Consider the following 21766-nt stretch of genomic DNA (forward strand, 5'->3'; position numbering starts at 1 on the left):
AACGATAGTGACAGGTGTGCGTAATAATGAGGAGCCTGTTGACCTCGAGTGCCGGAGAGGGAGTATACGTGACATGTATTTGTCATGTTATTACATTACCAGATCATGTTGTGAATAAGCCCACTAGGCTATGTCATTTGTAATTATATACAGAATAATTAATAGGAATAGCATTGGGTGTTGCACAATGGTTCATCCAACACAACTGTGCACAGTCGACTCTGTGTCCAATCCGAGGCACAAAAACATATGAAAACATGAACTCAGTACCTTAGTGATTTCTCTGTTAAATCTAACGAGGCCCTGGTGTAAATCAAGCAGACAACAACAGATGATCAACATCAATTCACCAGGGATATTAAATCCAAAGTGGATCCAGGCACAACTCTCTTCAGGAGTGTAATGAATGAGACACCAAAATATTCTTGACAATCCTCTCGAATACCTTTTTCCCAAAATTTGGGCTGTTGTTGCATGGCATGCGCTATCACAGCTGTTCGTCACTTGACTGTTATCACTTGACTGTTATTCGGTAAATTCCTTCCTGCATCCGATGATGATGTGTGAAAATATCATGGCATAATTTATCAGCTGGACACCAAATCAAATGCTCACCCAACAAGTATTATGCATAATTATTGAATAACCACGTTAATGACAGTATCGATTTAGATTTTAAGTATCAAAGTAAGGTGACTCTTTCGGTTAGAAGCATTCGATTTTGCAATCACACCATTTGGGATTTGTGTGCCCATTAACTGTTTACCCCATAACATAAGGACTGTCTAAAAACTATTATGCTTGATATAATGTGATACCATTATATAACATTTATCCAAGGCATTACTTCATGTTGTTACTGTGGAACCTAGAGCATTGATACTAATTGAGTACTGTGCCTGCACATGAATGTTCTATGTTTTAACTTTAGTTTGAACGAGTCATGTAAAACTTCTCTGTTCCAAGTATCATTATTACTGTTTGTGTAGTAGTAAGAACCCAAAAATGGCTAGATCCAGGATTCTTACAGGGTTCAAGTTCAATGTCTAATTGAAATGAATAATGCTTAATGTATGATATAACGAAAACTTACACTGCCATAAATGCAAGGACAGAAAAGTAATGTTTTCTGTCACACAATGTTGGACAAATCCATCAAGAGATACCAACTATGATAAAGGGTTAAACATAGGTTTGCCATCTACTCGTGAATTTGATTGAATATAGCTCTGATCCTCCTTACACTGTAAATGCACGGAATGAGCAGCAGTACAGGGGAATCCATGACAGACCCCTTCCCTTTTTCCACATTTTGTTATGTTACAGCCTTATAAAAATACACACAATACCCCATAATGGCAAAGTGTAAACAGGTTTTTAAAAATGTTTGCAAATGTATTAAAGATTTTTTTAAATAATTTATTTACACAAGTATTCAGGCCCTTTGATATGAGACTCGAAATTAAGCTCAGGTTTATCCAGTTTCCATTTATGATCCTTGAGATGTTTTTACAACTTGATTGGAGTCCACCTGTGGTAAATTCAATTGATTGGAGTCCACCTGTGGTAAATTCAATTGATTGGACATGATTTGGAAAGGCACCCACAAGTTGACTGCATGTCAGAGAATTTGACAGAATTTGAACAAATTACACTTGAAAGATTAATAAACTTTCCCATCAGACACTCTCCATGCTGGGTAGGCTATTATAGTTTGTCAACAGGTAGCTTATGTCTGTGGTGTCTTATTGGTGCCAGAGACTCATAATGAGTGACTCATCATTGGGGAAAGAGCCGATGGCAGCTGATGAGACCCCTGCATAGATGCCCCGGAAACTCCCAACCTTTGCGAAGCCCTGCTGGCTCTGCATTCTGGTCTTAATGGTGTCCAGGGGGAAGAAGGTGAGGTCCACACATCCCAGCACAGCCCCCACCTAGCATGTAGGGAATTCAGGCAATTCAAAAGCAATTCAGGCAATTCAAAAGCACTGCATAGACCCACACCTAGCAGAGAGCGATGACACACAGAGACAAAAGCTAATCTGCTAAACTCAAGACTCAAGACAGGTCATGCCTAGATGATGGTTAGTTTCTGAGTGTTTTGAAACTTTGCATTTTCCATTGAACATCCTGTTTCAGAGAATCTTGCAAATACAGTTTGGTGTTGGTTTTCCTCCATTTGAAGGGGTAGGTGAGCCAACCTCAGATGCACATCTTTCTGATGGGCCTTCACACTTTCACTTTGTTTGCGAACGGCATTCTCCTGCATTTTCAAACTGTTAATGGTGTGTCTCGATTGTTGTTCCATTTGTCCAGTGAGCTCAGAGACAACTGTCCCAGTCTGTCTGGGCAGGGTAAAAGGAAGAGGTTGAGGGGAGGGTAATGGTGGAGAGGTTATAGGCGAGCCAGAAACCTGGGGATGAGGCACAGTGCTCTCCAACTCCATTACACAATCGAGTCCGTCCACAATGAAAGAATTCCGGTCACAAATTCCATTGGCGTGTCCACATTGACACATTATGGGGTTCCAATTAAATACATGACTCAACAACTTTGCGTGTGTGGTGTATTCATGGGTGCTTTTCTCCATAGGTCCCTGTTCGGGTGCCAGTTCTGTAGTGGTGTTTTTAGAGAGGGGTAAAGATGAAGATTTTTGTTTGGGGCGCCAGGTGGGTGGCAGTGAACAGAGTAGGAGAGAGCTTCCAGACACATCAGCAGAAGAGACTCCCTCGAGTGTAGCCTGTTTGCCAGATAACCAGTGGAAAGAATGGATATGACACACCATGTAAACACAAGTCACAGCACTGGGGTAACCAACCAATATTTCTCATACAATAAAAATGATTAGAGCAACTCAGTGGCAACTTCATAGAGGCAACAGACAAAGAACCCAGTTATCATTAGATGATTTGCAGAGTGAAGAGTGAGTTGGGTACATTAGTGTGTGTGTGTGTGTGTGTGTGTGTGTGTGTGTGTGTGTGTGGTCCAAAACATAAAAGCCCTTTAAATGTCCCAAAGCCAATACACAATACATCAATTCAGTTCCAAAAAGAGAATAAAAATAATAAGCAACATGTGACCGACCACTTCTTTTTGGTCTTGTTACAAAATTTGAAATTGTGTTTTCTACATTGGATAAAAGTACTGACTCAGAGCTTCAATAATATATACAATGCAGTGCAGTTGAGGGAAATGAAAAGTAATGCTGCTTTGAAATTTTATAAACTTGTAACCTCACTTTTGAGGAAATGCCCCTTGAATGTTTTGGTACACCGACTGTACTAAAGAGCCGTTCTTTGTACACAACTATTCGGCATCGTTCACACCCTCTTAAGCCTTAGCCCCACCCATCTCTTTAAGGATTTACATGTGAGGCATTGTGCCATGTTCTAAACATAGTGATTGTAGCTGAGCTTTCGGTCCATTGACCTTCATCAGAGCATCTAAAAGTGGTGAAAGTAGTAGCCACAATTATGAAAAACCCCAGGTAAATTACACTTTATGATGTTCTATATCCTAATCTGACTTTGGTGCAGGCCATGTTGTTTTCACATTACTGTCTCTGGTAAACACACACTATATATATCAAATGAACGTTTATTTGTTACATGCACAGGATTTCTGCATCTAATTCATATGTTTGTTACTTGCTTTCATTGTATTATTCAAATTATTGAATCAATCAACAGTATGGGCAAACAGGCTATTCGTACAGGGAAAGGCTGACAATTAAATGTTTTTTTAAAATGTTTTTATTTATTGTAGCAGTAATTTGAACAAATTACACTTCAAACATTAATAAACTTGCCCATCAGATGCTCTCCATGCTGGGTAGGCTATTATGGTTTGTCAACAGGTAGCCTATGTCTGTGGTGTCTTAGTGGTGCTAGAGACTCATAATGAGTTGCAGGGGTTCCATCCGAAGGTGTAAATGGTACAGTGAAATGATTACTTGCAAATTTGCAGATAAGTAAGTAAGTAGCCTTGCACGAGCCTTGGCTTGTCCGAGCCAGAGTGGCTCATAGGGCAGGATCCTATCTCCTGTTTCTGTAGGGCGAGGCAGCTTGATGTACAAATACACTAGTCTATCACAGAACATTACCCCCAATCTATCTCCTTAATGCTGAATGCCAAGCAGAGATGCATCAGGTCTGATTTTACAGTCTTAAAAATATTTTATAATCACTATTGTCTAGACACGTACACATGTTCATGAAATAAACAGATGGCCGTAATCACCCCCAGACACACCTTTCTAACTTGATTGGTCATGTAAAAGAGAGGTTATAACCACCCCCACGTCCATGCCAATCTAAGTGTATGTGTCTTTACAGAAGTAGCAGCAACGTGTGTGGTGTATGTGTGTGTGAGGATAGAGTCATATGAATGTACATAGAGGCAGTGCAGATAGGGAATCTATATTCAGAGAGACAGTTTCTGTCCTGCCCTTGCAGGGCATGTGAAGTCTATGGCCTCTTTGTTGCAAAACTTCTACATGCAGACCATCTTTGGGAGGAAGGACTTCAGCTTCGTGCAGCAGCTGAAACTTGTCCGAACCCTCCGTGGCGACAACAACACCAGGCTCCAGAGCATCAAAGCTGTAAAACAGGAAAATAGACAAAACATTTAAGAGACAGTACAACCTTGCATAACATCAATTCACCTTCCAAGTTCAGATAATAAGAATAAGCCTATACAATGCAATATTCACCTGAAGTGCTGGTACTGCTTGTTCTGTGGCAGAGGCCTGAAGTACAAGTGTTATTGCCAGCCATAGCTTTCCATCACCACCGTATCATCCTCCAGTCCAACCAGCTGTGGAATTCTGACCCCTGTCACAGTGCTGTCCTTCACCACACCAGCAATCTCTGTTCACTCTGGTCTTTCTGAAGAGTTTCTTGATCAGCCCGAAGCACCAGTCAGGGGCAAACTTGGTGTGGCCTGTGATCAGGAAGTGAAGGTCCCGACTGTGGTGAAGCCTGTGCATGATCCTCCAGGCACAATACCAGAGCACAAACTTGTTCTTGTTTTGGCCACTGCAGTTGTCACAATTCAGGTCCACAGTTGTTTCCCCAACTCCATAGATGTTAAAGAAATGGTGTATGTAGTGGATGACAGCACAGCTGCCTTTGCTGAATGACATGCCTTCATCAATCAAGTAGTTGACTTGTTGTGGTATTCCTTCACAGCAGAGATCAAACAACCATACAGTGCCTTGCGAAAGTATTCGGCCCCCTTGAACTTTGCGACCTTTTGCCACATTTCAGGCTTCAAACATAAAGATATAAAACTGTATTTTTTTGTGAAGAATCAACAACAAGTGGGACACAATCATGAAGTGGAACGACATTTATTGGATTGGATTATTGATTTATACAGATGCCTCACAAGTCCTCAACTGGCAACTTTTATTAAATAGTACCCGCAAAATATCAGTCTCAACGTCAATAGTGAAAAGGCGACTCCGGGATGTTGGCCTCTTCACCTCATGATGTCATCTATTTTGTTAAGTGCACCAGTCCCTCTTGCAGCACAACACCCCCACAACATGATACTACCACCCCTGTGCTTCACAGTTGGGATGGTGTCTTCAGCTTGCAAGCCTCCCCCTTTTTCCTCCAAACATAATGATGGTCATTATGGCCAAACAGTTCTATTTTTGTTTCATCAGACCAGAGGACATTTCTCCAAAAAGTACAATCTTTGTCCCCATGTGCAGTTGCAAACCATAGTCTGGCTTTGTTATGGCGGTTTTGGAGCAGTGGCTTCTTCCTTGCTGAGCGGCCTTTCAGGTTATGTCGATATACAGTAGGACTCATTTTACTGTGGATATAGATACTTTTGTACCTGTTTCCTCCAGCATCTTCACAGGGTCATTTGCTGTTGTTCTGGGATTAATTTGCACTTTTCACACCAAAGTACGTTCATCTCTAGGAGACAGAATGCGTCTCCTTACTGAGCGGTATGATGGCTGCGTCGTCCCATGGTGTTTATACTTGCATACTATTGTTCATACAGTTGAACGTGGTACCTTTAGGCGTTTGGAAATTGCTGCCAAGGATTTACCAGACGTGTTGTCTACAAACATTTTTCTGAGGTCTTGGCTGATTTCTTTTGATTATCCAATGTCAAGCAAAGAGGGACTGAGTTTGAAGGTAGGCCTTGAAATACATCCACAGGTACACCTCCAATTGACTCACATGTCAAATAGCCTATCAGAAGCTTCTAAAGCCATGACATCATTTTCTGGAATTTCCCAAGCTGTATAAAGGCACAGTCAACTTAGTGTATGTACACTTCTGACCCACTGGAATTGTGATAGTGAATTATAAGTGAAATAGTCTGTAAACGGTTGGAAAAATTACTTGTGTCATGCACAAAGTATATGTCCTAGCCAACTTCATCAGAATGCAGTCCTAGGAATCTCAGGTTCACAATAAATGCTTGATTTGTTCGAAAATGTCCGTTATGTCCAATTAGCTACTTTGGTTAGCGCGTTTGGTAAACAATTCCAAAGTCACAAAGCGCGTCCACTATAACGTGACAAAATGTCCAAAAGTTCCGTAACAGTCAGTAGAAACATGTCAAACGATGTACTGAATCAATCTTTAAAATGTTGTTTACATATATCTTGAATAACGTTCCAACTGGAGAATTAGAATGACTTCAGATGACCGGTGGAACGCAGGTCCTTCCCCTGTGAACGCGCATGGTGAAAGCATGGTCAACTCGTGGCAGTGGTGACTATTTCCTGTCTCATTCGACCCCCTTTACTTTGGGAACGTTATTTTTCCAAACATAAAAATAATGCCCCCATGCTTCAAGAGGTTAATAGCTAGCATGTCGATGGCCATAACAAATAAACAAGGGTGTCCGCTGTCACTATATCTAACTCCTCTTGACAATTCAAAACTCTCAGGAGTATCAGGAATCAAGGTAAGACCCAAGTGCAGACTGTGTGAAGTAACCATGTTTATTGTAACCACAGGGGCAGGCAAACGACAGATCCAGGCAGGCAGGGGTCGATAATCCAGAGCAGATGCCAAGGTACAGGACGGCAGGAAGGATCAGGTCAGGCAGAGGTCGATAATCCAGAGGTGGAGCAAAGGTACAAGATGGCAGGCAGTCCCAGAGTCAGAGACAGGCAGTGGTCAGGCGGGTGGGTACAGGGTCATGACAGGCAAATGTCAAAAACCAAGGATGAGAAAAAAAAGAGAGACTAGGGAAAAACAGAAGCTGTGGACAAAATGCTGGTAGGCTTGAATAAACCTGACGAACAGACAAAACACAGATATAAATACACGTGGGATAATGGGGAAGATGGGTGACACCTGAAGGGGTCTCGGCTTCGGAGATAGTAGCCGTGGCATGCCAGCACCTCAGGCTTGACCTCCTTGGATACTGGTCGGTGCTGCGGAAGCGAAGTGGCCCGGGCCTTACTGAACTCCTCCCGGAGGTCCTGGTACTTTGCATGCAGAGCAGGTGGAAAGGTCCGGGGCAATTTCCAAGCCCCAGGAAGATGTCCTGGGGTAGGCAGAGCTGACATAAGGCAATGAGTGTGGCAGGATTGGCTACAGCCCACGATGGCACCAGTAGCCCAGTCAATGGAGAGATTGTGTCACTGGAGCCAAGAGAATCCCAATACCACTGGAACCTGCGGAAACTCAACTAGCAGGAATTGGATCGTCTCACTGTGGTTCCCCGACACTCGTAGGTTTACGGGGGTGGTCTGGTGGGTGACCCGGCCTATAGAGCGCCCATCCAGCGCTCTAACACCCATCGGAATGGAGAGGGGTTGAGTGGGGATGCCCGGCCCCCCGAGTCGATGAGTACCTGGAGAGACTTGGACTGGTCGCCCCACAGCAGGCTGGCATGGAGGGGGGGGGGGGGGGGGCGAGTAAGGGGAGAACTACAATTATCTTTAAGACCCACCAGAGTACTCACTCCAACAATTGAGCTGGGTCTCTTGAAGGGACAGGTAGACACATAATGACCTGTAGTACTGCAATACAGACAACCCTGGGTGTTCAGTCTGCATACGCGTTCAGCTGGAGACAGCCTAGCCCTGCATCGGCTTGAGAAGAGGCAATTGTCTTCGGAGGCTCATGGAGGAACTTTGGTAAGCTCGGATCCTCTCTGGGACTTCCGGAGTTTATCAGATGCAAGATGGTATCCGTGAGTGAGCGATTGGGACCGCAATCAGACCTCTTCCCCCTCTTAGGTTCCCGTAACGTCCATCGATCCGGATAGTTAAGGCAATGAGTAAGTCGAGATCTATCGGTAGTTCAAGAGCTGCAAGCTTTTCTTTACCCCCGCCGATAATCCGTACAGAAACGTGTCGAACAGCGCTTCCGGGTTCCAGGTACCCTCTGCTGCCAGCGTGCGGAACTCCACCGCATAGTCTTCCACAATGAGGGAAAGCTGGAGTAACTTACGGGCAGCCTCTCTCCCAGATACTGCAGCCTCAAAAACCTCTCACCTCCGCCATGAATACCTACAGATTGAGGCAGACGGTGGATTGTTGCTCCCACACCGCCGTGGCCCAGGGGAGTGCCCTCCCGGACATCAGCGTAATAATGTACAATATCTTCGAGCGGTCCGATGGGAACGGAGAAGGCTGCAGCTCGACGACGAGCGAGCACTGGGAGAGAAAGGCCCGGCAGGTTCTGGAATCTCCACCGTAGCGCTCCAGGGAAGTAAGCAAGGTTCCCGGGAAACCGGGGTGACGACGTTGCTACCAACAGGGTTACTGAGGGGCTGGGAGGTTCCCGTCGTGGTGGGCTGCCTAGTAGGTAACCGACAGAATTGTTCCTGCAAAGCTAAATGCTAGGTCGCGACGGTCGGTCACATAATGGAACCCTTCCATCAGACCAAGATGCAACTCCTCGTGTCTACCAATGAGGACTCCTTGGGGGGAGATGGCATTGCAGAGCTGGTCCAAGTCTGCTGGATCAGTCATGGCCAGTTCGTACTATCAGGAATCAAGGTAAGACCCAAGTGCAGACTGTGTGAAGTAATAATGTTAATTGTAACCACAGGGGCAGGCAAATGAAAGGTCCAGGCAGGCAGGGGTCGATAATCCAGAGCAGAGGCCAAGGTACAGGATGGCAGGCAGGCTCAGGTCAGGCAGAGGTCGATAATCCAGAGGTGGATCAAAGGTACAAGATGGCCGGCAGGCCCAGGGTTAGGGTTAGAGACAGGCAGTGGTCAGGCGGGTGGGTACAGGGTCAGGACAGGCAAAGGTCAAAAACCAGGAGGATGAGAAAAAAAGAGAGACTAGGGACAAACAGGTACTAAGACAAAACGCTGGTAGGCTTGAACAAACAAGATGAACTGGCAAAAGATAGACAGAAAACACAGGAATAAATACAAGTGGGATAATGGGGAAGATGGGCGACACCTGCAGGGGGGTGGAGACAAGCACAAGGACAGGTGAAACAGATCAGTGAATGACACTGAGAAGTAGCCATTATTTACTATTTTTCACCTGGGGTTGGTATACATTACTTTACCCATTTTATAAGAGAATAACCGACATTGAAAATATCCAGGCATTTATAAATACAATTCAGACTTACTTTATCAAATGCCTTTTTAAAATTCGTAAATACCAGGCCTGGCTTCTTAGATGTTCTATTATTTCTAGTAGTTGTTGCATATTATCTCCAATGTACTGTCCATGTAAAAAAAAACTGTCTGATCAGGATGAACAATACCTGGTAAAATAATTTTAATTCTGAGTGCTATGCATTTCGCTAGTATTTTTGTATTACAACAATGAGTGTAAGGGGCCTCCGGTGTTTTAGATAGACTGGATCTTTATATTTGCCATCTGGGTCTTGTTTAAATAATAGTGAAATCAGACCTTCCTGTTGAGTACCTGACAGAGTGCCATTTCTATAGGAGTAGTTAAAACAATCTAACAATGGAGATTTTAGTATATCAAAAAAGGCTTGATATACCTCTACCGGTATGTCATCAAGCCCTGGGGTTTCTCTAGACTGAAAGGATTTAATAGCCTCAAAAAGATCTTCCTCTGTAATTTGGTCTTTACACGGATCCTTCTGTACATTTATTAATTTTCCATTTTCATTATTATTTGGAAAGAATTCCTTACCGTAATCTTCATTCAGTGGGAGAGGATGAGACGGAAAAGAGAACATCTGTTTAAAATATATTTTGTAAATAATTTGGAGAATCATAGATGACTCTGCCTTCAGTAACAAGTTTCTGCAAATTATTTTTGTTAGCGTTCCTGTGTTGGAGATTCAGGAAGAATTTTTGCATTTTTCTCCATATTCCATCTAGTTTGCTTTATTTTTGTATAAGTCTTGAATAAGTCCCTTTAGTTATTTTTGAAATAGATTACATTAGAGCGTTCTTCAATAAGTCCCTCTATATATTTTTGTAATAGTTTACATTAGAGTGTTCTGGAGTAAGTCCCTCTAGTTCTTTTTGTTTTTCCTCTAACGTATTTTGTATCTCTGTAGTATCGTTTTTATTGCTATCTACCTGTACTAGTAGTTCATGTATTTCCCTTGTTAGTCTTGTCTCTTTAGCCAGAAACTGTCATTTTATTATTGACAAATATTTAATAGAATGACCTCTGAAGGTACACTTAAAGGTATCCCAAACAACAAGGGGATTTGCTGAATCTATATTATACTGGAAAAATTCTGTTATAAATTATTTGTCTTAGTTAAAAATAAGTTGTGCTCCAGTAAACTTTGGATTAAATTTCCAATATCCCCATCCACGTGGAAAGAGTTGTGGCCAATTAGATGATGATCCGATCGCATTCGGTCTCCTATTAAAACTTTTTTTTAATATATATTTTATTTTTGCATTTTCCAATTAAGAACATTCAAAACAAAAGTGAAAAGATATTAGACAACGATAGGACAAAGTGACAGTAACTGACAAGCGTAGCAAAAAAAAAATAATAATACTAATTATATATACAAACATACAATAAGAAAAAAATAATAACGAGACATTGGATCACCTGCCGTAGGCTACATATTATACATTACGTGTGAAACATTATGTGAGGATTACATATAGATTCAATCAATGAGATGTGGGGGGAGATTCTCCATATAGTCAATAAAAGGTTGCCAAATTCTGTAAAATGTCTTTAACTTATTCCTCAAGCAGTAAGTGATTTTCTCCAAAGGGATACAACTATTAACTTCCGATAGCCACATTGCAACTGGCAGGGAGGAATCTAATTTCCATTTCAAGGCAATACATTTCTTGGCAATCGCTAGCAATATTTCTGTTAGCTTTATAGTATGGCTTTGCCTAAGATTGGTGTTAGTAAAGTTACCCAGTGGACAGACCTCCGGGTCTAAAGGGAATGCAACCAAGTGAATTGAGGATATGGTATCGCATACCCCCTGCCAGAAACCGTGTAGTTTTGAACACTGCCAAGTGGAATGGAGGAATGTTCCTTCATCTGAGCCACATCTAAAACATAGGGAGGAGATATCTGGGTTGAACTTGTGCAGTCTAGATGGGGTGATATAGAGCTGATGGAGGAAATTAAACTGGATCAGTCTGTATCTGGAGGTCAATGTGGATGTAACACCATCCCTGCATAGGTCACTCCATAGATCCTCATCAAGATCAATACCCAGATCTTTTTCCCATCTAAGTCGGGGTTTATCTAGCCCAGGCAGTGTTAGTCCTGACATAAGAGCATCGTATGGTCTTGAACAGTGGTTGGTCTGCGTGGCAGAGTTGTTCAATAGGTGACATCTGAGGTAGGTTCCATTGTCCCTTGAGAGTCACCCTAATAAAGTTTTGTAGTTGTAGGTAGCTAAAGAAGTCCCTGTTAGGCAAGTGGTATTTCTGTTTCAGCTGATCAAAAGACATAAGAACTCCCTCCTCGTAACAATGTTCCAGAAGAGTGATCCCTTTATCAGACCATGGTCTAAAGTTACTATTCTGGAAAAACATAGGGATCAATCTATTGTTCCATAAAGGGGTTTTAGGGGAAAGGAATCCCTCTCGTCCGAACGGCTCATGCAGTTTGCACCATGCCAGGACAGAATGTATGATTAAAGGGTTGTCTGTGATGGTTTTTATAGATTTTCTGTCCCATTTGTAAAACAATTCTGCCCCAGTGTCATCATTTACCTCAAGCTTTTCAATGTTCAACCATGAGGGAGAGGGACCATTGTCAAACCTCTGAGCCAGAAACCTAGACTGTGCAGCCCAGTAGTACATTCTAAAATTGGGGAGGTTTAAGCCCCATTGACTGTAATCAAGGGTCAGTTTATCCAGGCCAACCCTAGTGGGTTTTGCCGTGCAAGATAAACTGTCTGGTCAGTGGATAGGGAGAGATTGAAACGGATATAGAAATCTGGGCAGGACATTCATTTTAATTACATTGATTCTACCCAGTAGAGTGAGAGGTAAGTCCATCCATTTACAAAGGTCAACCTCTACCTTTTGCAACAAACTGGCCAGATTGAGTTTATGGAGGTTGTTCAGATTACCATCCAGCATTATGCCCAAATATGTGAAGCCCATAGGCGACCATCTAAAAGGAAACTTGTGCTTGATGGTATGATGGTCAAAGGCAGACAACAGTAAGATTTCGCTTTTATCAAAATTGACCTTATATCCAGAGAAAGAACTATAACACTGTAGTAGGATCTGCAAGTGAGAGAGGGAGTGTTCTGGGTTTGTTAGAAATAAGATAAGGTCGTCCGCAAAGAGTGATCATTTATGGGTATGGGGGCCCACCTCAAAGCCATGTATGTCAGGGCACGTTCTAATAGCCTCAGCCAATGGTTCGATGGCGAGGGCAAAGAGGTGGGGCTAATTGGGCAACCTTGTCTGTTCCAACTATAAAGAGGGAAAGAGGAGGAAGTAATCCCATTGGTAGCAATCCTAGCTTTAGGAGATTTGTAGAGTGATTTTATCAAATTTACAAACACGGTACCTAAACCGATCTTTTCCAAGACGCGAAAGAGGTATGGCCATTCAACCCTATCAAAGGCCTTTTCAGGGGAAGACATAACTCCAGTCTCTTAGAAAGCATCTTGGTGACCAGTTTACAATCTGTGTTAAGGAGAGAGATTGGTCTATAGGAGGCGCACTTTAGCGGGTTTTTCCCTTTCTTGTGGATTACAGTAATCACTGCTTGAGAGAAGGACTCTGGAAAGCAGTTGTCTTCTCTGGCTTTTTTAAGTACCTCCATAAGGTAGGGGACCAACAGCTCCCTAAATTCTTTATAGAACTCTGGAGGGAAGCCATCCTCCCCAGGAGATTTATTAGAAGGTAAGGATTTAATGGCCTCCAACAATTCAGGAACTGAGAAGTGTTCACTCAGGCGCTCGCTGTCTTCCCCTGACAGGCATGGGAGGTTGAGAGAGGAGAGAAATCTCTGATAGATCATCGCTTGATTGGGAAGTGTAGAGGTCTTCATAGTATTTCTTTAAAGTATTATTAATTTCAGTAGGGTCCTCTTACTTTCCTCTGCTTTCAGTTGCCATGCCAATACTTTGTGAGCTTTCTCTCCAAGCTCGTAATAACGCTGTTTTGATTTAGTGATGGCCCTCTCAGCTTGTTATGTGTTCAGAATATTATATTTAAGTTTTTTCTTTACCAAAAGCCTGTATAGATCTATAGTTGGGCCTCTTTGGTAGGTTTTCTTTAGCTCTGAGATTTCAGATTCAAGGGCACTCAGTTCCGCACCGTGTTTTCTCTTCAGCCCTTTAGTATAGGAAATAATCTGTCCCCTCAGATAGAACTTCGATGTGTCCCAAAGAATGAAGCTGTCAGGAGCAGAGGGTTTGTTTGTCAAAGTAAAAATATTGATCTGCTCTTTGATGAATGCACAAAATTCAGGTTGCTTTAGGAGTGTAGAATGTAGTCTCCATCTACATGCTCCATTTACCTTGGTAGGAATGGAGATTGATAATACCAGAGGAGAATGGTCACTAAGCAATATGGGGAGATACTCGACATCTAACACTCTATGAAACAGTTGTGTCGAAAGTAAAAAGTTATCTATGCGTGTGTGTGTCTTGTGTGGGTGTGAATAAAAAGAGTAGTCCCTATCCTGTGGGTGCAACTGTCTCCAGATGTCTAGTAAATTGAGATCTTTCATGAATGACATGGTGAGCTTGCCGGCTTTGGTAAGAAGTGAGGGTTTATCAGAAGACCTTTCAAGAACTGTATCTAAGCAAAAATTAAAATCTCCTCCAACCAGTAGCCATCCTGGTGGTGCTTGAGCAACCTGAAGGAAGACATTCTGAATAAACATATGGTCATCGAAGTTAGGAGCAAAAATATTCAATAGGGTCCAAGACTCTGAAAACATATGCCCCTGCACCAAAACAAACCTGCCAGAGGGATCAGAGATGGTGTTGTTGACGCAGAAGGGGATGTGTCTACTTATCAACATTGCAGTTCCTCTTGCTTTGGAGTTAAAAGAGGATGCAAAAACTTGTCCTACCCATTCCCTCTTCAATTTCTTGTGTTCACTGGCTGTAAGATGTGTTTCTTGTAAAAACACAATGTCAGCCTTTAATTTCTTAAGGTATGTATAGACTCTTTATCCTTTTAATCGGGCTGTTAAGACCTTTTACGTTGAATGTGACCTATTTTAGTGGATTAAGTGAATAGAAATCTATCATATGCAGATAATTAGGAAATGTTTCAACTTTGTTTTGAGCACAAAAGTGACCTGTGTGTCTCTTTAGGAAGGAAACAATAAACATAGAAAAAAGGAAGAAAAAAATAATAAAAACCCCACCCACCCCGATTGTCAGACTAAAACAACAATCCCAACAATCAAACATGAATACACTTGTAGAGATACGTTGCTGCTCGCTTTCCATCTTGCTCTTACTAGCTAAACCTTGGCGTAAACTAAAACCTGCGAGCTCTCTAAGTTGAAAACAAACGTTGTGAATAGATATTTATGGCTGAATATTTACTGCCCACGGTAAGGGATGCTTGAGTCTCTTTTCGAAAGATTAACATAAATGAGGGGGAAAGCAGTGGGCCTAAGCCCACTTATTGCTTCACCCAGTGGATATGGACTAAACCAAAATATACTCTCCTGTAAATGTAATAGAACTCACCCCGGGAAGATACAGTTAGTTGAAAATGTACAAATCAATTATAGTGACTGGGAGATACCAGCAGTTCAATCCGGATAAGAGAAAACAAACAAACTGCATTTTATCCCCTAGAGAGACCGTCCTGGCTCAGACGTTGCTCAGTTCTTTGAGAAAAGTGTGCACTTCTCCCGGTGTGTTGAAGAGATGGCTTCGGCCTTTGTACTGAACTTTCATCCGCGCAGGGTGGATGAGGTAGCCGGTGATGTTCTTCTCCTTCGGGGCTTTGGCGGCAGGTCTGAACTGCTTGCGACGTCTGGCGAGATCCGCGCTCATATCTGGGAAAAGGCTGACCCTCTTTCCATCCATGGTGATGTCCCCTTTGGCTCTTGCGAGTTGCAGTATCTTCTCTCTGTCTTGGAAACGGAGGAACCTGATCAGGATGGCTCGTGGGGGCTCATCTGGCCGGAGTTTCGGCGCTGATGTTCTGTGGGTGCGTTCGATTTCCAGTGGCTTGGTGAAGTTGATTATGCCTAGGACCTCCGGGATCCATTGAGTGAAGAAACGGACTGGGTCACGGCCCTCGCTGTCCTCTTTCAATCCCACCACACGGATATTACTACGTCTACTCTGGTTCTCCATCTGATCTACCTTGTTTTTGAGGTAGGCATTGTCCTTTTGCAGTTGTATCAAGACCTGGTCATGTCTAGCGATGGTATCTTCTACTGTGCTAATGCGCAACTCTGCCTCAGTCGTTCTCAAAAGGAGATCATTCATGGAGGATTTCAGGTCGTCAATGGAAGAATGTAGTTCAGCCGATTTCTTATCAATTTTCATAGAAAGACCTCTGTTACCATCCTGAATTTCCCGGAGGAGAGTAGCCAGCATGTCGGCAGGCTCGCAAGAGGCGATTGGAACCATACCAGGCCAAACACATAGAAATATAAACACAAGAACAAAACATAGAATGCCCACCTCAACTCATGCCCTGACCAACCTAAAATAGAAACATACAAAAGGAACTAAGGTCAGGACGTGACAAAAGTAGTCAAGACAAATAGCTTGATTAAGTCTCCTCCATGTATATCTCACTAGGTCGGTGTTTTTTAGTCTCCAAATATCCACTATTTCTAATGTGTCCATAATATTTGTAATTTCCTTAAGAGCACGGTGACGATAGTTTGTAGAGTGATTCCCTTTACGGTCCATTGAGGTACTTAACACTGTGTTATAGTCTCCCACCCACAATGATTTGACCATTTGTTTCCTGTAAGTTCAATAAATGTGCATAAATATTTTCGAAGAAGTATGGATCATCATGATTTGGACCATATAGATTAATGAGCCAAATCTCTTTTTCGTCCACTTTCTTATTCAAAAAGATCCACCTTCCTTGTGAATCATTCCTGACTATTTGCACATTCAGATCTCCATTTTTGTAAATGAATTTCATCACACCTTTTGAGTTCCTTTGTCCATGACAGAAAATTATTTCACCACTCCATTCCCTTTTCCACGCAACTTCATCTAAGGATGTAGAGTGAGTTTCCTGTAAACAGTATATGTTATATTCCTTTTCTTTTAGCCATGTAAAGACTGATCTTCTTTTTTGATCTGCTAAACCATTACAATTATAACTGACTATACTTATTTCACCCCTTACCATAACGAGATACTATTCTCAGTCTTAATTTACCATAATTAGTGCTTGTAAAGTTACTGCCATCAGAGGTATTATGACGGTCAAAATTAGAGCTTTCAAATGTCTGATATTTAGAATTCAAGAAGTAGGATCCCTCCATTTTACAGGATTTTCAAACTTCACACCCAGACAAGCCGGGTAATGCACATGTAATGCGCATAATGCACACGTATGTAGAGGGGGGGTACTGTCACATCTGCTCCTGCTACACCCTCTGGTAATCATCCGGTGTCTTCTAGACCTGCAGTTACTCCACCTGTACACTCTCTCCCTCTCTGTGATTGTGGTTGGAGACAGGGGTGCTGGAGTCAGAGGAAATCCCTACCAGCTGCAACTCGTTCCATAATCAAGACCTATACAAATACTCAGTCCTGCTACTTCCACTCTGCCAGATCGTAATCTCTGCTCAGTCAGTTCATGATTCTAGCCATTTATGATTATTCAAGATGCTGTGCCTTTCCCTGCCTGGCACCGTTTATCCTCTCATTACAGTTACCACTCTGTCGCTGGCTCCTGTCTCCTGGTCCACATCTCACCACCCAACTACCTTGCTCTGGATTTTACACACCACCACTACCTTGGATTCCCCTCAGGACCTGTTTACTCTGTTCTACTCAGCCAACTCCAACCTCAGTCTCCACATCTGGTTTTTCTGTAACTCATCCAAGCTTCCCCGGATCTGCACTCCATATCTCCCTGTGTAACAATAAATATGTGGTTCATTCATCCCTGTCTCCTCATCTGAGTCTGCTCTTGGGTTCCCCTGTGCCGCTCCGCGTAACAGTAGGTTCTAGCAATATTTGTTTTATTCCGTTGCCTGTGAGCCAATGCCACAGATGTTAGAAAATTGAGACAAGATATTATGTGTGTAGTAAATCTGAGTAGGTTGATGTGTATGATATTGGATGTAATTTAGTGAGGGTGTGTACAATGTCTGTATAAGAGTAAGACTAATGTGTGATGTCCAAATAAATAATATCCCCACCAATTTGCATGGTTGAGTGTCTGTGTGTAACATGTAGTGCGTATAGCCTTAATATTCATGATGATAATTGTAATTCATATATCACCATCGTTGCATCACAATTACCTTTAACATCATTGAAAATCACATCCCAGCCTTTCCATAGCAATTGATGTTTCACATGATCATGAAAGAGACCTTGCATTACTATAGAGACGGCTTCACTACAGTACAAATGTATCCCGTACAATATGTTATTATTCCCCAATGTCCAAATTCTGATATCTCCCCCTTGCTTGTTGTAAACATATATAAACATGTAAAAAAAGACAGAAAAGATAGACAAACAAATTAAATTATAGAACAGTTCTCGACAATAGAGAGAGGGAGAGAAGAGAGCGAGATCAAGTGTGCATGTGTACGTATAAGTCCGTCTGTGTAAGCAAGCATGTAATTGAGTACATGTGTGTTCATATCCACTACATAGTGTTCAGATATTTTTACAGTTCCCATACTTTCTTTTTTTGTAACCTGAAGTCCCTGTAGAATTTAGTACAGCCACAGTGTTATTGCGCTGTCTCGGAATAGCTGTCCATCTATAAAGAGTTTGTCCACAATTAGAAAGGCACGCTTACCCCTCTTGCACCTGCAAACAACAAGAAAGAACATATGATAAATGAAAATTAATTGTTAAATCCCTGTCAGTCTGTCTTTACACAGGTCAGTGCAAGATGCATGCCTGCTTCCCATTTAGCTGTTGAGCAAAGCAGTAATACATCCTGATGCCTGCTACGCTACAGGACTGTTTTTCTAGCACAGACTGAAATACGTTCCATGATTCATTCAATGGCATTGAGGAGTATACCATTTCAGTCACCAGCTTCATCAATAAGTGCATCAACGACTTCGTCCCCACAGTGACCTGTACGTACATATCCCAACCAGAAGCCATGGATTACAGGCAACATCCACACTGAGCTAAAGGCTAGAGCTGCCGCTTTCAAGGAGAGGGACACTAATATGGAAGCTTATAAGAAAGCCCTCTATGCCCTCAGACAAACCATCAAACGGGCAATGCGTCAATACAGGACTAAGATTGAATACTACTACAATTTTTGGGGGGTATTTAAAAAAGCATTTAACCTTTATTTAACTAGGCAAGTCAGTTAAGAACAAATTCTTATTTACAATGACGAACTACACCGGCCAAACCCAGATGATGCTGGGCCAATTGTGCGCCGCCCTATGGGACTCCCATTCACAGCCGGTTGTGATACAGCCTAGATTCAAACCAGAGTGTCTGTATTGACGCCTCTAGCACTGAGATGCAGTGCCTTAGACCGCTGGGCAACTCGCAGGCCTTGCAAACTATTACAGACTGCAAAGGGAAACCCATCCACGAGCTGCCCAGTGACGCAAGCCCACCAGACGAGCTATACTTTTATACTCACTTCAAGGAAAGCAACACTGAAGCATGCAGGAGAGCACCAGCTGTTCCGGGCGACTGTGTGATCATGCTCTCCATAGAAGATGTGATTAAGACCTTTAAACAGGTCAACATTCACAAGGCCACGGGGCCAGACTGATTACCAGAGAGCAAGTGTCTTCACTGACATTTTCAACCTCTCCCTGACCGACTCTGTAATCCCTACATACCTCAAGTAGACCACCATAGTCCCTGTGCCCAAGAATGCGAAGGTAACCTTCCTCAAATCAAATCAAATCAAATGTATTTGTCACATACACATGGTTAGCAGATGTTAATGTGAGTATAGCGAAATGCTTGTGCTTCTAGTTCCGACAATGCAGTAATAACCAACGAGTAATCTAACCTAACAATTCCAAAAACTACTACCTTATATGCACAAGTGTAAAGGGATAAAGAATATGTACATAAAGATATATGAATGAGTGATGGTACAGAACGGCATAGGCAAGATGGAGTAGATGGTATAGAGTACAGTATATACATATGAGATGAGTAATGTAGGGTATGTAAACAAAGTGGCATAGTTTAAAGTGGCTAGTGATACATGTTTTACATAAAGATGCAGTAGATGATATAGAGTACAGTATATACATATACATATGAGATGAGAAATGTAGGGTATGTAAACATTATATTAAGTAGCATTGTTTAAAGTGGCTAGTGATATATTTTTCCATCAATTTCCATTATTAAAGTGGCTGGAGTTGAGTCAGTGTGTTGGCAGCAGCCACTCAATGTTAGTGGTGGCTGTTTAACAGTCTGATGGCCTTGAGATAGAAGCTGCTTTTCAGTCTCTCGGTCCGTGCTTTGATGCACCTGTACTGACCTCGCCTTCTGGATGATAGCGGGGTGAACAGGCAGTGGCTCGGGTGGTTGTTGACCTTGATGATCTTTATGGCCTTCCTGTGACATCGGGTGGTGTAGGTGTCCTGGAGGGCAGGTAGTTTGCCCCCGGTGATGCGTTGTGCAGACCTCACTACCCTCTGGAGAGCCTTACGGTTGTGGGCGGAGCAGTTGCCGTACCAGGCGGTGATACAGCCCGACAGGATGCTCTCGATTGTGCATCTGTGGAAGTTTGTGAGTGCTTTTGGTGACAAGCTGAATTTCTTCAGCCTCCTGAGGTTGAAGAGGCGCTGCTGCGCCTTCTTCACGATGCTGTCTGTGTGGGTGGACCAATTCAGTTTGTCCATGATGTGTACGCCGAGGAACTTAAAACTTACTACCCTCTCCACTACTGTCCCGTCGATGTGGATAGGGGGGTGCTCCCTCTGCTGTGTCCTGAATTCCACGATCATCTCCTTTGATTTGTTGACGTTGAGTGTGAGGTTATTTTCCTGACACCACACTCCAATGGCCCTCACCTCCTCCCTGTTGGCCGTCTCGTCGTTGTTGGTAATCAAGCCTACCACTGTAGTGTCGTCCGCAAACTTGATGATTGAGTTGGAGGCGTGCATGGCCACGCAGTCGTGGGTGAACAGGGAGTACAGGAGAGGGCTTAGAATGCACACTTGTGGGGCCCCAGTGTTGAGGATCAGCGGGGTGGAGATGTTGTTACCTACCCTCACCACCTGGGGGGCGGCCCGTCAGGAAGTCCAGTACCCAGTTGCACAGGACGGGGTCGAGACCCAGGGTCTGGAGCTGGGTGACGAGTTTGGAGGGTACTATGGCGTTAAATGCTGAGCTGTAGTCGATGAACAGCATTCTCACATATGTATTCCTCTAGTCCAGATGGGTTAGGGCAGTGTGCAGTGTGGTTGCGATTGTGTCGTCTGTGGACCTATTGGGGCGGTAAGCAAATTGGAGTGGGTCTAGGGTGTCAGGTAGGGTGGCGGTGATATGGTCCTTGACTAGTCTCTCAAAGCACTTCATGATGACGGAAGTGAGTGTTACGGGGCGGTAGTCGTTTAGCTCAGTTACCTTAGCTTTCTTGGGAACAGGGACAATGGTGGCCCTCTTGAAGCATGTAGGAACAGCAGACTGGGATAAGGATGGATTGAATTTGTCCGTAAACACACCAGCCAGCTGGTCTGCGCATGCTCTGAGGACGCGGCTGAGGATGCTGTCTGGGCCTGCAGCCTTGCGAGGGTTAACACGTTTAAATGTTTTACTCACATCGGCTGCAGTGAAGGAGAGTCCGCAAGTTTTGGTAGCGGACAGTGTCAGTGGCACTGTATTGTCCTCAAAGCAGGCAAAAAAGTGAATTAGTCTGTCTGGGAGCAAGACATCCTGGTCCACGACGGGGCTGGTTTTCTTTTTGGAATCAGTGATTGACTGTAGATCCTGCCACATACCTCTTGTGTCTGAGCCGTTGAATTGCGACTCTACTTTGTCTCCATACTGACGCTTAGCTTGTTTGATTGCCTTACGGAGGGAATAGCTACACTGTTTGTATTCGGTCATGTTTCCGGTCACCTTGCCCTGGTTAAAAGCAGCAGTTTGCGCTTTCAGTTTCACGCGAATGCTGCCATCAATCCACGGTTTCTGGTTTGGGAATGTTATCTTTGCTATGGGTCCGACATCGTCAATGCACTTTC

The 21766-nt window shown here is 43.2% G+C and overlaps 1 pseudogene; it reads right to left on the minus strand.

Moving 5' to 3' along the window:
• The window catches only part of LOC139412606 (mitochondrial S-adenosylmethionine carrier protein-like), a 75354-nt pseudogene extending 60935 nt beyond the window's left edge, over window positions 1-14419 (minus strand).
• Window positions 14420-21766: the final 7347 nt, after the last annotated feature.

Source organism: Oncorhynchus clarkii, chromosome 7 (assembly GCF_045791955.1).
Source record: "Oncorhynchus clarkii lewisi isolate Uvic-CL-2024 chromosome 7, UVic_Ocla_1.0, whole genome shotgun sequence".
Classification (NCBI taxonomy): Eukaryota; Metazoa; Chordata; class Actinopteri; order Salmoniformes; family Salmonidae; genus Oncorhynchus; species Oncorhynchus clarkii.